This window comes from Falco biarmicus, chromosome 7 (genome assembly GCF_023638135.1).
Source record: "Falco biarmicus isolate bFalBia1 chromosome 7, bFalBia1.pri, whole genome shotgun sequence".
NCBI lineage: Eukaryota > Metazoa > Chordata > Aves > Falconiformes > Falconidae > Falco > Falco biarmicus.
The window spans coordinates 25,509,737-25,528,463 of NC_079294.1; positions in this window are offsets into that span (position 1 = coordinate 25,509,737).

Genomic DNA, 18,727 nt, shown 5'->3' on the forward strand with positions numbered 1-18,727 from the left:
AAAATTCTTGATTCTTGTTCTGCTGGGTATAACATACAGTTTAGCCTATACATTAGTGTTAACCTTGCCATCAAAAACCTGAGGATATCTGTAGCAAGTCCCTCTTTCTCATATAGAAATATATAAGGCAAACCATTCAGTCACCTAAAAGCTTCCAGCTTTGCAAAGAAAGAGGTGGAAATTACACATAACATCCTTCCCATAGGGAAGCTTCACAGATACACTGCTGCAGAGAAAGAACTAAGCAATGTGTGAATTCAGGTTTGCAGAGAAAACTGCACAGCCATAGCCAAGGGCTCTTGCAGCTTAACACTTTCCTCTCCCTCAGAAATACCTTATAGCTCAAATATAGCAGTAGTTACACACTGAAATGTCTTATATAAAAGGCATTAAAGGTAACACTGAAACTAATGTCTGAGTGGATATTTCATATTAATGAAAATGGAATTACCAAAAAGTACTGAATGACTAAATACAGCTCTCCCAGAACTGAACACTGAAGAAAGGAGGTACAGCTGAATGTAAGAAATGACAAGACAAAATATTTCTGTCAGTGCTAGAAAAAAAGTTTATAAACAGGACGATATTAGAGCATATGACACTACAGACAAACAAGCATCAAAGAGAAAACCCCACAGATTTCAAAGCCTGGTAGATTGCATACGGAACAAATATGTCTGCCACGAATAATTTAACAAATACTAACCAATATTAACTTTACTGACCTTATAACATCTATCGTGATCTTTCATATTAACAGCACAAGAAAGGTAATGCATACCACAACAGAGAGTGATTTATTAATTAAACCTCATGAAACCAGTGACCTCTGGGTAGGAATGAACCAAAGAAAAAAACAGGATGTTTTGATTCAGTGAGAGAGGTAAAGCAATGTTAAACTGGAAACCAAAAGGGTAAAGAGGTGATGGAAAACTAAAACTCTGTAGCAGTAAAACTTTAACAAAGTGACCTGGGAAAAAGTGATACGAATAAGCCAGAATATGGGGCGTTGGATGTCCTATGCCAGCAAATCAAGGAACACAGTTGTAAGAGTTGGAACGACACTTAGAAAGGTGACAAATGGCTTTTTTCTTAAAATAACACTTAAGATTAGAAACCAAGCATAATCAAATAAATGGACAAAACAGAACAGTACATGAATTAAGGAAAATTATAAGGGATGTCAAATCCTTTGTAACAATGCATTTAAAATACAAAGTTTTAGAAGTCTGTTCTTCTTTCTCCTTATTTAGGTTTAAGTTCTTCAACCAGCTCTGGAGAAGGATCACTTTCCTGTGTCAAGGCATTCTGCACGTAGGTTTCTTTGCCAGTAGCCCACTACAAGCCCATGTAAAAGTGTTAGGCAGAAGCTGGCAGATAAAGAGCTGTGACTACCCCAGTAACTCTTGAGAAGTAACTTATTATGCCCAGTGCCAGTCATGCACTTTGGGTCGTTTGACATAGATATTCCCTCCATGCTTTGTGTGACCCTCTTCAACAGAGCACAGCACGAGCAATTCAATTACTTTCAGAGACTCAGGTAAACCTAAGCGTATGCAATGCTAGTGCAACACAACATAGAGACAGTTAAGCCTCCATATAGCATATGCAGGACTTGCTCTCCAATGGAGATCTCAGCGCACAGAAGCATCATGCAATATGAGTCTTGCTGCGTGCCTTGTTGTTGCTTCCTACTCATAACAACACTGAACTTCCCTTTCAGCTTACCAGGAGACTGAGCCCTTTGCTCTCAGGTGAACACTGCTTCGGAGTTTGTTACACTTTTAAATGTGATTTGAAGCATAACGTGCTGCCTGTGGAGGTAGGCTGCAAGTGAAGCTGCTGCTAGTGAACAGCAGTACCTGTGTCATATAATGAAACCAGTGAGAAAACAAGCACAGAACTTGTCAGGGATCACATGATGCTTTAACTAGAATTGTGCATTTATATTTTCCAAATGAACAATGCAATAATTAACTTGGGACCACTGTCAGGACTTCTTCGAACTCAAGTGGGAAAGGCATTGACCAATGCAAAAAATGTACACCTACATTTGCCCCTAGATCTGCAATAAAACTGTCTGAATTGATGTTCAGTGTTTGCATCTATCTGTAATATCCTTTGGCTATTTCTCTACACTTTTCTGAATTCTTCAAGTAAACTTCTGGGATATGTGTATGATTAAGATCTAGATTGGTCCTTAAATTCCCCTTGCCTGGGCAAGGGGAAGGGTCACTTCACTGGGGCTGATGTGATGAGTTAGTTCCTTCAATTGCTCAGTACTGCTTTTCAAAACAACTTATTTTTTGATGATTTGTTTTCATCTTCATTTTTAAAATATTTAATAAGAAAAAGTCAAAATGCATAGTGTTAATAAAGCTCTGAATATTGAGACAATTGTTTAACTGCTATGTTTGTATCTAAGAAAGGATAGAAAGTTAGAATGAAAATTTGCAATGAATGATCCTATATCCAGTATTATAGAACAAAGTTAAAAGGTTCATACAGAAATTAAATCCTTGAGAGAAATTAAATTAAATGCTTTTTATAGTAGAGATGTCTGGAAGACTAGAGAAGTCTGAAAAAAAGAAGACATACAGAAATCAGACAGCCGAAAGTCAAAAGTAAAATAAGCCAATATGACTGGAAATTGGACAAACAATAATAACTGCTTTGCTGTTTTAAAAAGTTCCCTGAAGATTAACTATACTTAATATGTGATCTGGTTAGGAACTGAAAAAGGACCCTATTAACTAAGTTATTTTCAGGCCAATAATATTTATGTTCAATTCAGGATTCATTTCTACAGCGAGAATGTTGTAAAGGGGACTTGAAGCAAAACACACAACTAGTCCTGCAGTGTTTTCTGACTACTGCAACATGTATGTTATGCAAGAAAGGCAGACAGAGAAAAAGTTAGAAAAGAAATATAGCAGGAAAAGGAAAACAGAATGGACTGAAGTTTTTTCTATACATGTAGTCTGTCACCAGATACTTACTAAGTTTACGCACTCTGAGCCCCTGTTGCTTCTAGCAAAGTCATAAATTCACCTGAAAAAATCTCAATTTGCTCATGATGATAAGCCTGAAAAAACATAGATCTTAAACTGAAGGCTTAAATACTTGCTAAACTTCATATGGCTTTATGCTTCTTACAAGAACTTTGTTCAAGTCTCTGCAAATTATGTGATAAACAATTCATAGTTCTGCTTCATTAATACAGTAAACTGGTACCCTGGGAGCAGGGGAAGAGAGTAGTAGAGATGGTAGAAGAAACTGCAGGCTTCAGAGAGAGCAATTATTACTCTGCTGTCCTGTTTTAAATCAAGTGTTAGCTTAGGTATTAAACAGCATGGGAATTTTTGCCATCACTCACATTAGCTATACCTCCAGATATCATATATTAGAAGTTATGAATGCAGAACTTCCTTGCAGTAACCTACAAGTGAGAGTTTAGCCAGACGAAATTTAGAATATCTTCATACTACTTGTGTCCAAAACCCTTCTCTCAGCTGTGGGCTTTTGAGAGGTATTAATGACTCCATGGCATTTTGCTGAGACATGACCAGAAAAATACGCTGAGGAAAGGCTCACCAAAGAGCCTCTGGAGAATGAAGAGATCTGAGGATGTATATCTCCTAGGGTTGAACAACAGGTAACATCCTTTCTCTTATACCACGCATAATATACTCTTCCCTAAAGATCTTCAACCATAGTCTCCTACCTAGGAGCATTTAGTAAGACCTACATTTTTCCTCTATTCACTTACATGACCACTAGGAGACTAAGAACTCCGCTTAGCTTTCATGTACAGGGAGGTAGAAAAAGACACATTATTCTTGGTATAACCCCATCTCTCTGTAACACATGCACTGCCCCCTTTCTGCTGCCTCTGAACCAAGGACCAAAGGCTCTGTCTGCTCTGGCACTGCACAGATCCATAGCCTTAACTCAAACTGCTGAGAAAGATCTATGAGGAAGTTCACAGAGGGATAAGAAATCACAGAAATGAGACTACTGAGATGAAATTGTTAGCAGATCAGGGAGTTAAAGGAAAGATTCCCTCATGGGAAGGTATAAATATCTATGGAAAAAAAAATGGGAGCCTGGCTGGGGTTGGGATATTGGGTCATTAGACCAAGTTACCAACATTACCTGTGCTGATGAGCTGGTGGAAAATTACATCTCATCAACACAGAGGGGCTAATTCACAGGAGCTGCAGAGGCCAGCCCTTTCCCACTTGGCTGGGGTTCCCTGGCCAGCAAACACTTTTCAGGTGGTATGTCAGAGGAGGTGAGTACACTAAGGTTTAGGCTAACAGATTGCTAAATCCTAGCCATCTTTTGTATGTTAGCCAGTAAATAGTTGTTTGGTACTTTAAGTTCTGTACATTCTACTTTCAGAATCTCTTTGCACCCAGCTAAAGAAGCCTGAACAAACTTATCGAGAAGAGAAAAGCTGGAAAGCTTCCTTGTGACCTGTCACTTCTGTTGCACTTCTGAAAAAAAGACAGCCGTAGTTCAGCTGTGTCTGTACTCCTGAAATGCTAAAGTATATTTGAACTGGCTTGAAGATGGCAGAAGTTTAATACCTCCTATGATTTGCACCAGTGAGCGCATTTGGAGAGAAGTGAAGATTATTGCACCCAGTTGGAGCTTCAAGGAGAACTTAGTATTACTGTCCTCATCAGAACTTGCTCAAGAGGATACATTAGTTAATAATACTTCCATTCTTTTGAAAAGTGCCATTTTTTCCTGTTTATTTTCATTACTTTACATAAGAGAGTTTCTGTTTTGAGATAGAAGATTATTAGATGCTAAGAAGTACTGACACAAAGAATAATGCAATCACATTGGTTCAGCAAAAAATGCCTTATCTGTTATCACCATCTCAGTTTCTTAGCACCACAAAAGAAATAATAATAAAAAAACCCTAAAAGACCACATGCAAAAAGACTGACATTCCAGCAACACCCCGCAACACCCCCACCCCCACCCCCCCACCCCCCCATTTCTTGGTTTTGGTTTCGGGTTTTATTGAGAAAAACAGGAGTTTGAAACAACGCTTAATTTGACATTTCCATCTATGCTGCATTGAACTGCTCAAAAGAAAAGTAGCTTCAATTTTTGGCTAGGCTACTTATTAGAAACGTATCCCAGGTCATGATAAAACTCCATTGTGGTTAATGAAATGTAACTATGTACCCATAACCATCACTCAGACAGTAACATTCTAGCTATTGAAATTCCCTTGCATCACGTGGTGAGTTCTGTTTGTTATGGGCTACAGCACATTTAAGGTCTAGCTGAGACAGAAAAATCTGACATACATAACTTTATTGAGTTTATTTCAGCACCATAGCAAATAAAAGCAGAAAGGCAGACAAAAAGAAAGATAGAAAGAATATATTATTTACAAAGTTTTTATGCAGAAGAAAGAGGCCCACACATTCTCTTTTCAAACTTGCATTGCTTATTTCTTTAAAAAATTGAAATGCTTCTTTAGAGTTCCTGTAGATCTAGTTGTTCTTTTGTTTATGAAAATTATTATTACCAATTTTTCATTTGAAAAACTTACTGTCTTCTGCTCTTGTTCTTTTAAACATTTTAACTTATTCAGTCTTTGAAAACTCTGTTATACTGCATGTATATGATAAGTAAACAACAATGCTCCATGAAAAGCACTTTACATGTTCAAAGTGCTGTGTAAACATTCACTACTGAAATTACAAATTTAGAGCTGGAAGGACCACTCTGGATCCTCCCCCCCATTCTTCAGTTAGGTCTCATTTTAACCTATTTAGAAAAGTTGTCTTTGCCTGACACTTTCTGCAGCCTCTCAAAATAAAACAATCTAATATAAAATAATAAACTGTTTAACATCCAGCCTTGCTACATGGATATCATATTTTCCTTCAATGAGCTTGTTCTTTTAAGAGGCAGTTGCCAAGGATATTATGGAATAGATATGCAGTTGGGAAGCAGGAGGTGTTTTTTTTAGATGTAGGTTTTTTTCTCTGCAAGTCAGCTTTCAGTTACATTTGACTTTGGAACAATGAAAAATTAGGTTTTTTAAAAGATGAAATATTGCAATTCGTACTGTATACATATTGAGGGCTGTTTATACATTTTTATAACTGTAACATTACATCTTTCACTTGATGTATGAATTCCTTTGTAAAGTTAAAGGCATTTTGTTGTAAAAAGTAACTGAGAAAACAGTGATCCAGTACAACAGAAGCCATTTTGTATATGCAGGTTGGGGTACAACACAGTTGACGGTAATTCACAGGTCCTTCAGTACCCATGGTGGAAGTTGCATCATGGTGGTGTGGCAGAATTTCCTTCAGCAGAAGAGACTAACTTGGGCTCTGTACATTGTCAGATGTACATCACCTTCCCATGCTTTGGGAGTTACCAGCAGAATTATCACAAAGAGAAGACTGTCATGCAGGCACCTTTGTACTGACAAGTTAAGTGCAAAAGTGTTAGTCTGAGATAAACGAAACGGATGTGTAGGGTTCTTCTAGCTCCAGATTAGAAACAAAACTCTAAGGATAATGTTGATTTCAGGACTAGTGACTGAACCTTTCCTCTGTCTGAATTTTAAATGACTTCTGGCAGTTATTAACAGGCATGGCTGTGAGATGACAGCTGTTTCTGGTCACTACCAGCAGTCTCTGGTTACTGCAGAACTGCAGTTTCTGTGCTGGAAATACAGAAATGCCATTATCACTTCCGTGTTTTATTCAGGGCCACCACTAGAAGCTTTCACCCAGAGTATTGCTGTAGTATGAGATTTCAATAGCAGTGCTCTTAAGTTAGGATCCTGTCAAAGAAAATTTCTGGAATTCTTCGGAAGCTAGTTACTGAAAAACAACCATAAAGTCGACAGAAAAACTGGCATACTTCTCTGGCAAAACTGAAATGTTTTAAAGCTGCTACACCCAGATGCCCTTGTACCATCCAGTAGCTTCTTAAATGAAACAAAAGTAAATAAATGAAAACTTTCTTCTAAATTCCTCTCTAAAAGAACATAGAGAGGCCACTAAGAATTTTACATTCCTGTAATCACTCTGACCCATTTTAGCAATCTCTTTCTCTTATATGAAAATTGCCATGTACCAGTGCAGTTGAGAATCACATTAATTAGAACTTCTTTGCATTTCTCTTTGTTATTTTCTTTTCACTCCATATATGCCACCCAACCACTTCTGAGGAATTGTCAATGACTTGGTGACAAATCAGGAAAATTCTTTCAGTGACATCCTCTCTTTCCTCAACAGATGTAATATATAGTTGATTCGACTTTTCCATGCATTGAATGTCTTGTATACAATTTACAGTCTACGACAGCTCACGTATAATTTAGACATACATAGAATAAAGGGGGATCACTCACAAGTATATGAATTAAGCATGTACACAGGGGCCTTTGCCTCTGAAGTCTGTTGAAATAAGTCTCCAGACTGGATACAAGGATGGCACAGGCTCAGCCTGCCCACTCTTTTTAGACTGACTTCATAGAGCTACCTGCTCCCATTCCCATCTGCACAGCAGCAAGAGGAGTAACATCTTCCATCTTAAGGAAGTAGAGCCTACTGCAATCACAGTACCTTCCTTTCTAGTTTCTCATATAATTGTAAAAATGGTGATCTTTAATTTTTTTATGAGCCTATATAACTCTAGATCATTGTTATAAGATTTAAATGTTAAAATATATCTTCTAGCCTGCATAGGCTAGAACTGAAGTTTCTAGCACTAGCACAAACCAATTTGTATGACAAATGTTCTAAGGTGAAGTGGTATTATTTTTAGAAATCAGGTCAATGGATAATTATGGAGGATAAAAAGCCAGTCTCAACCACGTCAGTTTACTTCACATGTTTTCCTACAGCTGGCTGCAAAATCTTTAAAACCCTAATAGGAATTCAACACTTCAATAAATAAATGAAATGAAAAAATGAAATATCAAGGGGAAGGAAAAGTGAGCTCTTTTGCTTCAAGGGATATTATATTTTCAATTGTGATAGGTAATTCTCTAATGTTTTGTACCAGCATCCAAATTACATTTCTTGTACACCTATATATTCTAATTCTACTAGGGAACCAAGATAATGAACAACACTTAAGAGGAGCCTTACAGACCTGAGTATGGGTGGGGGGCAGGGGGAATGAAAGTAAAGAATTTTCTTTAACTGAGGAAATCCACAGATCTTCAGTGAGTAAAGAATCTGAATCTGACAATCTATCTTGAAAACATGAATGCCCAGTGCTGAGAAACAAGAAAAAATGGTTTCTTGGGATGAGATTGTTAGTTGGAGGGTTGTAGCACCCCTTGCCCCATTTACGGTCCAAATGCAATCTATGTCTCTATTTCCTGATTGATTAGCTATAATAATCATAAGGAGATAGGGACTTGATACATTTCTTTGAATGTGTTGTCAGCGGAACTCTGATGCAAAAATAGGCTATATTTTACACAAATTTTTTGTACTCATAAACGCACACATATATGTGTGTCTGTGTATATATATATGTATGTATGTATTTCTAGGTAAGTTGCTACAGGTGGCACAAATACCACAAGCTGTCATGTATTGGAACCTTGCACTTGCCCACTAATGCACTGATTTAAGGGGATACTGCTGCATGGAGTACCCCTCACAGTCGGGTTCTGGGCTTGGATAACACAGCTCAGCTCGTGAAGTACAAGTCTTTGGAATTATCCCCACTGACAGATCTCTATGCATCACAGAATAATACAATGCCAGTTGATTTTTTTTTATTATTATTATTATTCTAAACACTTCATATATTCTTATTTTCTTTTAATCTTTACATATCCTTTAGGAATAAAGACTTTAGGTCAAGTCCTTCTGAATTTAAACCTATTTTACACTATCCTAGCAGAATAAAAAGACATTGAAGAGGAGGTAGATGAAATCCACATTGCCTTTATATTTCCAGAACAAGGTGAAGTACATGTGGCCTTAATGAGATTCTCAGCCTTCAAAAAAATTCCCATTTTTAGTGTGAATGTGTGAAAATTAGAAATGCCCTATGTGTGCCCTGAAAAGCCTTCTAGGAAGTGGGTTGAGTTCGTGGCATATTAACAAGGGTGAATGAACAGCCATGTTCCCGTATCTGCTCCCTCTTTCTTCCCTTTGGCTAGCTGCCCAAGGTTATTCACCTTACTAATGTGATTCCACTTAAAAGTATGTTGCACCGAATGGAAATTTAAGGAGAAGGCTCAAAGTGAAGGCAATCATTAACCATTACCCTTTGGCTTAGGAACAAGTATTTTCTCTTACCGTTTGCTGGTTAAGATGTGTCAGAACAGGAAACCACATAGAAATAGGGAAAAAAGTGTCAGCAGGACTAAAGAATATCATATTAAAAAGTCAAAAGTTTGAAATTTGCCTTTAAGATCTCCCTTCAGGCTTGAAAGACACTGGAAATGGAGTCACACTGAAGAGAAACCTTTGGAAGTGTGATATTCTTACTTCATAATATTTGTGTAAACAAACTTTGCTCACAAATACTGTTCTCCATAGTAGCCTTTTAGGAAAACCTATCAATAATATTATTAGTGCAGTATTTTTAAGCATTGTTTGCAACCCTACAACTTTTTTTGCAATCCCTTGTTTCAATCCTACTTAGGGAATTTTAACATCTTGTTTTTTTCCCTATGTTGTGTCTACCTTACTGTTTTAGGGTAAAAAAAAAAGACTTCTAAAGTAAATTTCAGTTTTTACCATATCCCAGGCTTTGATTTGCATTGCAGAGTAGTCTGAGCTGGTGTACTTTTGATGAAACCAAACAGAATGATATGGACCAGCTGCTAGTGGGCTTTTTGTCTGAGGGACAAGTGTAATGGTGGTCCAAAGTCAGTTCCCAGCCTCCTGCCCTCATTCTGAGTGCACGTACTGGGTCCTCAGCTCCAAGCCTTTCACTCTGCAGATCTTTCCTGTTGTGCCAGAGTACTTGCTAAAGCAGACATCACCTTAGTTATCTCTTGTGAACACCAGGGTTTAAGACTACAAGTTCAAAGACTATTACAGAGAACCAAGCCTGAGGAATATATTTGTTACTCAGTCTTCCTCCTGAGGAAATACTGGTCGATGGTTTCCTTTACTGCTACATCAAACACTGACCTGAAAGCTGTTTGGATATCAAACTGCCTTCTGGAAGAGACAGATATTTTATTTTATGTTATTTTTGTCCAGGAGATTAAAAAAAGTCAAAATCAAATAACTGATTTTCTAGTTGTGAGCAAGAGATGTATTACATCAGAACTTTCAAAATCATCTCATGTGTGAGGTAGTATAAATCCTGCCAGAGATTCATTGGATAAACTGGTTGTTTCCAAGCTCTGGACAAAAGTTTGAAGAGGATACTGAGTGATAGTGCAGTAATCATGGAGGAAACAGTCTGTTCAAAGACAGATCAAAGAAAATGCATGATTGTCAGTATGAAAATATGTTGTTTGTCAACCCACAGACACCTTCGCAGTAGGTCTTTTTTGACTGCATAGTCTCTTTTTTGCTTCTGTTGACTTATATGCAAAGCTGGGCTAATCAGCCGTCTGTTAGGTAGGGATGCCTAGTTTTAAAAAGGGCTCTGAGATCCTTGGGTAGAGGGTGATACGGAAGGTATTACTAGGTATGACAATACTAAAAAAAACCTAGAAAATTAATTCCCTACTTTAAATTATGCTTTCTTCTTGACATTCTTACAGAGATAGATGGAATTAAATTAACAATACCCATTAATTCTAAATACAGGATCGTATGGGAAAAGAAAGCTAAGGGATGTGGTTACCAGCCACACTCACCTGCTTTCCCCATTTGCTCTCCTGTACACATTACTTCAAAGCATGCAGAATATATCTGGTGTCCCTGTTGAGCAAAAGGGTTATTTGTGTGTGAGTAGAGAAAGCAGGTGGTTTATTTCATTTGTGAAAACCCCTTCTCACTCCCAGCTGGAAATGCTGAAAAGTGAGAAAAAAAGTGTCAGCTTTGCTTTTGGTACAAAAAAATCTCATAGCTCTTGGCAGTGACCTCAGCTTCCAAGAGGAGGTGTTAGCCTTGCATCATTTCACAGCACTGACTGATCAGGAGTGGCATTAACCTAACTTCAGTAGAATCTCATTTTAGCTCTCTCAGCTAGAAAAGAGTCAAAGTGACATGACACATATGAATGGTACAACAATGGAGAGATTATATTAAAGAAAAAAAAAAAAAGAAAAGAAAAATGCTAGACCTTCATGAGGGCTCAGGTCAGAATATATATAGATGGAATATTAACTGCAGCACTGGAAACTGTTTGCCAGCTTAAGTTCTTACTGAAACTGTTGCAGCTTGAGACCTTAACATTGTAGTATAGAGACAGCATCATAGATCCACAATTAAAATTCATAGCTTACTTCAACACAATACAATAATAGGAAATATCATAGCTTGGGTAGGAATTGTTTTAACAAAACATTTCAAGTTTTTCTGTCCAGGCAAAAGAAAAAGGAGGTACTTTGATGTGGCAGTAGTTGTTTTTGTAAAATGTGAAGTAATGTTTTCTCTTCATGAATGGTGTATTGTTGAAAAGTACTTTGATTTTATGTTTTTTCTCAAGCAATTCAATTTTACATTCTTTCTGATCTTTTTGAGTTCTATAGTTGTATGTGTAATTAAATTTCCTGAACAAATTCTCCAACATTTATTTATATAGTTACTACATTATTACTTACTAATGTTATAAAAAAGTACTCGAGACAATTTAAAATACTGAATTGAAATGTATACTTAATTCATATTCAAATACATATTTGAATGTGAAATTTAAAAGAAATATTAGAATAAAACATCATGGCTGATTTTTTTTTCGAAAGTGTATGACAAGGGGAAAAAATATACAACTACCACTCTCCATTCTGAATTGGACTCCCTTTGATGAACAGTGATACAACAAGCAATATCACTACAAACAACACAAAGCAGTGAACAAACAGGTCTGTCCTGTATGAACATCAGTGGTGAAATTCTATCCATGCATAGACATGCACTATTACTGCAAATATGTATATTATATGCATAATGACATGTTTGTGAGTGTCACTGAAATTATTACACTGGTATACCAGACATTAGGTGGAGGTATAGCACTATTCTACCTATTCAGATTGTTAGTCCAACTCTGCAGATATCAAGGACCACAGAATCGACAAAGCAAGAGATGTGCTGAGAGATTTTCTGAGGAGAAAGCTGGGCAGTTGCATGGTGAAGCGATGAAAAATGATTCAGGTCCTCACTGAATATTTGATTCCACAAGGTCTTGCAACTTATTACACAGACCCTTTCATTTCTCTTAAGAAAAATATGGGCATGCATTTGTATTTTAGCTGGTTTATACTCTTTATCTGTCCATTTCATTTTACATTTTAACACAGCCACTATTTAAATTTGCATTTAAAATTTTTCTTTTTATTGAATTCCTTCTTTAATGCATCATGTTAAAATAGCTGGATTACTACAGTACAGAGAGTACACTAGAGACAGAGAGACTCTTGCTTGATACTTAAGGAGATAAAGTTTCTGTTTCATTACATTAAAGATTGGTGGTAGCACAGATAATGTACTGACTCTGTTAATGCTCTTAACTCATGAATAGCAGCTGTTTCAGCTCTTGCTAATTCCTCTTTTAATCCCCTTTCCTCCTTACACAACTGTCTTTACATGTAGTCTTACCACTTGTATTAGTACTGTCTTTACATGAGATTTCTTTCTAGTGTAAGAACTCTCTCTCTCTTTTATTTCTGCAAATAATTACAGGCTCATTACTGTGGTTGCCCTCTCCTCTGCTTTCACTGCTTTCCCTGAAACCAGTCATTTGTTGAATTTCATTAGCATTAATACATACAGGACAAAGCTTAAGAGTTTCCGTTACCCCAGGTAGGACTAGCACATTACACTCTGTAGGAGGTCAGAGAGGGTAAGTTTCTTTAGCAGAATGTTCCATTAATAAAATGAATATGATAATTCAGTGGGAAAAGCTGCTGCTGAAAGCCCATTCTGTGTACGTTGCATAGGCAACAATCACTAGGTAAAGGAAGTGTGTAGGTGTAGTACTTTGCTTTTTCTGAGTGAAGCACTGATTTCTGAAGTGCCAAATGTGTACAGTTGCCGTTGGATTCCAATGGGAGTTGTCAATAGCAGGCGTGAAAAAAATTAAGCCAGATCTGGTACGCTTTTAGCGCTAAGACCAACCTGTGAATCGGCTTTTGCAAGCAGCACTGAACAGATACCAGTGGATAGTAAATTCCCTGGAAGTGTTTTTTTGAGTCCTGCAATTATTCTTGGAATTGAGCTGAATTTAGTTCTGGCTGAAAGAAACCTCTCGAAATAGGAAGACTCACAATAGATGACTCGAAGCTTAGAAAAGGTGCTTTGTTAGAACACCTTGGATTTATTTATTTTAAAGAATTCCTTCATCTACTTCAAGTTTGAACAACATTTTGAAAAAGAAATGCCTTCACCATGAGATTACAAAAGGTTTTTGGTATCTCTTACTCTCACAGAGGAAGTCATATATGAATGAAATCTTCACTGATGCTAGAAACATGCAGTACCACTAGGTCAGTATGTCCTACCAGGTCAAAGAAACAATCTCAATGACCTTTTGAGTAATGACTACAAAATAGTACACTTCCTCCAAAACCATCTTCAAAGAATTATCACTAATGAGCTTCATATGTAGGACGTGTGTTCAAATATCCTTATGCAGTGGAAAGAATGCCCAGCTTTGAATGGTAATTTTGGTTGTTTCATTATTGAACTCCCAGACCACAAAGAGCATGGTTAGCAGATTTCAGCCATTTAGTGATCCCAGCAAATACCACCTCTGCATTTTGCATATCTGAAACAGTAGGGTTATATTCATCACAGACTGTGTCATAATAAATAAAAAGGTAATTGCAAAATTCAGGTTTTAAGGCAGATTGTAAAAGCCCAGCAACAATGAAAAAACACATAAAGTATTTTAGTCTGGGCTCATGCCCAACTGTGCACTACAACTACAGTGAAGTCCAGTGGTTACTAAGCCATATAAACTAGAATGAAGGCTGGCATGAAACTCATGGACATCCACAGTGTTTTGTGTGGACATCCACAGTGTTTTGTGTGCAACCTTGTGTAAAGTCATCTTTTTTTTTTTTTTTTTTTTCCTTAAAAGCCAAGGGAAAAGTCTTTATTTTACAACTTTGGACAGCAGTCTATGGCTTGTTAGGAGGGATGACAGTGGCTTTGTTAGGGACCAGTTTCTATATATTTACTTTCCTGTCGTTGAGTTCAAAAGGGTTTGTCCTGGCATGGAAAGCTGGCAGAGCAGAAGCAAACTAAAAACACTTTGGCAGTTTGACTACTGCTTGCTTCTGCTTGTGAATAAAATTCCCCTAACAGATATGTGATAATGAGTATAGTCTATTGTATCTTGTGAGAAGAAATTGAGACAATATAAGAATAACTCAACTGTGTTCATAAAGGTGTGTGGAACACCAGACTTTTCTTCTTTTCACAAAACTGGCCTTGCTATAAACGCTCTCAAACAAAACCCATTGCCACTCTATAAAATGCAGGGGGCTAAAAAGCTTTCCTAGCTTTCTGCTGGGTCTTGATGAATCTGGATAATTATTTCTGTCAGCATGTCCTGTGTACTGACAGAAAACAAAAAGTAATCCTCTATTTAATTCACATCTCTCTTTCCACACTGAAGTTTTCTCTAAGCTAGTGATATGTATGCATTGTAAGGGTTGCACGGTGCTGGGCAAAATCTTGCAGCTTTTTCTTATTCTATACAACTTCATGGAGAATGACAATTGCTCCTCATTTTACTCACTTAGCAATATGGATGCTTGAACACTAACACTTCTAAATAGTATTCCTTGTAGAGTTTCGTAAGTACAATTAGTCAATGTTAAGTGTTACTGCTACGATAGTGGAGTCTTCTTCCCTTGAATGGGGACAAGAAATCAAACTGCAGTTACCTACATTGTGGTGCAAAGTGTTAACCATAACAGGTATGTCAGAGAGTCTATTAATTTTTGGTCTTGATGTTCTTGAGAATCGTCTCTTTAGTGGTATTCGTAAATATATTGTACAGTTTAATGATCCAGGCTCCATTGAGAACTTGTCACTGTGCTGGTTCTTTCAGATAATAAAAGTAGATTAAAGCTAATAGATTTATGATTACATCTCATGTGAAATAAAAAGTACACTGTATTTAGCAGTGCATGGTCTCTCTTTCCTCTGGTATCTTTGTTGGTAAATTGTGACTGCTCCCACCTGGGACAACTTTGGGATTTTTAACTGGAAACAATTTTGGCTTTCCAATTCACTAGTTGAAACAACACATTCAAATCAATATTACAGACTCCAAATTACCATGTATTTTGGCAGTCCAAGAAGAAGGAGAGATTTACTAGTAATAGATTGCACATGTCTGCTTCAGCAGTGTAAGCTGGCCTCCAGGGGATCTCAGAAAAGGGCAATAAACACCACTACCACAAGCTCCTAAGGGTCTGTGAGAGAGAAGTTGATCTCAAAAGCAGAAGTCACCAGCATCCTGCCCTGCAGAAGCTGTTCAGTGTGGATGATTTATAGCAATATAACCTTTATCAAGATTTTGTCCGGCTTTGAGTTGACCTGGAAAACTATATACTTTGACATCTAGTGTAAATCAGGCAACAAATAAAATGTGCTGTCACTACTCTTTCTTATTGCAATGTTTAAATGCTGATGACTTGGTCTAGAGGTTTGTTTTGGTTTCCACTGCTAGATGGCTACTGCTGAAATTGGTCCATTTCCACCGTTTCACAAATCTGATTTTTGGAAGCTATGAAGTGTTCCAAAACCCAAAGATCATGCATCATTCTTTGTACTCTTACAGGAAATAATTGAATCATGCTTATAGTCATTATATGTATGTAGAATAAAAGTAGAAAGACAATAAGCTGAATAGATGAAGGTTTTAATCAACACAGAGAAACAGGAAAAATCAAAATGTGAGCCAAATATAATTCCACTTGCGTAGAAGTACACTAGAATAACAGAAGGGGAAAAGAAATATTTTAAGAAGTGATAAGGAATCAGAACTGTTACTCAGCTGAACATTATTCATTGTTTCCCATGAGTTGTGGAGTACTCTTTAATTTATCATTTTAGCCAGAGTGTATGACATAACTTAAAAATTTAGAGGAAATGTACTTAGAGAGATGTCATTTTATTACTGTTATAAATAGAACATCATTTGGAAGTTTCTGTGTTTATAAATATTTCATGGGTTTTGATGGTGTGTTAGAATGAAAACAGAACAAAGCCTTAGGGTCACAGTCAACCCCAAAGGCATCTCTTTGCATTAGCAAAGGCTGTTCACCCTGGGGAGACACTCGTTTCAAAAAGTCAGACTGAGAAAGCTGCTATAAGACTGGCTTTCTGAAGGGTACTGCTGACAGAGGAAATAGTAGAATTTCAATTTTCTGATTGCTTCCAATTGTAGTTGCAAACTATGATTGCTAACCAGCCTCAGCTCATGTCACTCATTTTTGGGGACAAAGTCCACCATTTCTCCTTTCATGAGCTCATTGCAGTGCATGGGCCCTTTGTCTCCTTACTGTCACACCACAGCCTGACACAACCTTTAAAAACCAAGGTCCATAGATTATGATATTTACAAAATATTGGCAACACTAACCCTTGAATGAATATAGTCTGTACTAAACTCAAGGGTGCTGAGTGCAAAACCCTTCTAGGGTCAATCCTTCTAAACAAACCTTTTGTATTAAGAGAACTGTGCACCAGTTTTTTGAAGTTCCCCTTTCTAAAAGACTTCCCCAAAAATGACTCATTTAAGACAGATGCTGCTATGCTCTTTATAACCCCTATGCTAGAGAAGTTCTTCTCCATTTTTACTAGGTGGTTCATAAAATATTTTAAATTTACACCGCACAAGATGTAGGGTTTTTTCTATTTTTTCCCCAACCTTCAAGAAAAGCGATGAAGCCTCTTTCCTTTTTCATTTCCTGTAACATGGCAAAAGCCTAGTTTGTAATCACTGCAGAGGAATGCCTAGCCAATTCCAGAGATCTTTTCTGGCCTTTTGATACTTATTATTTTATATCAGCAATGAATAATTCTCAATGTGGAATGATTCATGTGTGTAGGGGGAGAAAAATGCAATCTTTCACCTCACTCAGACACAGAACCACCACAGCACTGCTTTATTACTTGTCAACCATATCACCCTTAATTAGATTCAAAGGTCCAAGATATCACTCCATAAGACAATTGAAGGGTGGGAAAGAGAGTGCATGCACATTTGAGTAAGCACAGAAGCACCTGTACTTGTACACATTCAAGAATCTTTATATTTGTTCCCTTAGGTAATAATGGTATTTAATTGCAGTTTTAAATTCTGTGCATAAAGACAAAGTCTTATCTGTTTTTTTTAAGATTTTTTGTTACTCAAAGGAAGTTTTAATTTCCAGTCCTAGCACCAAAGAAGCATTAGTCATCTGTGGTATATTAGCAATTTTCCCTATGTTTAATAGTTAGGAAGCTGATTTTGCAACTGATTTTAATGGAACTATATCTGATTGCAGCATCTGCCCTACCATCATCACTCTTAAGACTGAAAGCTAAGCTATGTATTTTATTCTTTCTTGATCAGTGCTAGTAATATTCTTGCACATTTTGGCATGCTTTCAGGAATGAATAAAACCGACAATTTGAGAGCCTGCTTCACTGCATGGAACAGCAGACTCTACATCACACCTACTGGTGGTTTCCATAGAAGATGAGCAGAACCTTCCACTGCATTCACATACCATTTTCTGTTCTCCCTTATTCTACAGTGTTTCGATTTTGAACAAAAGCTAACACCAAATAATGTATCAATAGTAACCAGAAGTGATGCATCACACCCTTCTTCCTTCTACAGCAAGTTGCACTATGCAATCATGTATTACAATAATTTATGAGTAAACATTAAGTGAAATGCTAGGAAATTATATGCTATGGCTCTGTAAATTATTCAAAATATTTACATAACTGAAAGGGAGCTCCTGATGTGTAATACTTTATCTACAAATTTATTTTGTCAAACAAAGCTGTTTTAGCAGGAAAAATCCCATCTTTCACTCTCCATTTCTCAAGCCTAATTTCAATAAAGACATTACACACTAGATTATTATTAAATTTATTTTTTAAAAAACATTATAAGCAAAATAAAATCGGTTAACAAAATTTAGGAATGGTTAACCATGATTAAAACTGGCTAACAAATTCCATGATCCCACCAGGTTTCACTGGCTTTATATTTTGGGTACTTAAAAATGAAAATTTCCAAAGGGTACTGTTGTGGTTTAATCCACACTGGCAGCTAAGCACCCCACAGCCACTTGCTCACTCCTCGCAGTGGGAAGGGGGAGAGAATCAGAAAAGTAAAAGTGAGAAAAGTAATGGGCTGAGATAAAGATAACAGACAAAGCAAACGCTGTGAGTACAAGCAAAGCAAAACAAGGAATTCATTCACCACTTCCCATGGCAGGCAGGTGTTCAGCCATCTCCAGGAAAGCAGAGCTCCATCACGTCTAACGGTTCCCTGGGAAGACAAATACCATAACTCTGAGCATCCCCCTTTCCTGCTTCCTCCCCCAGCTTTATGTACTAAGCATGAT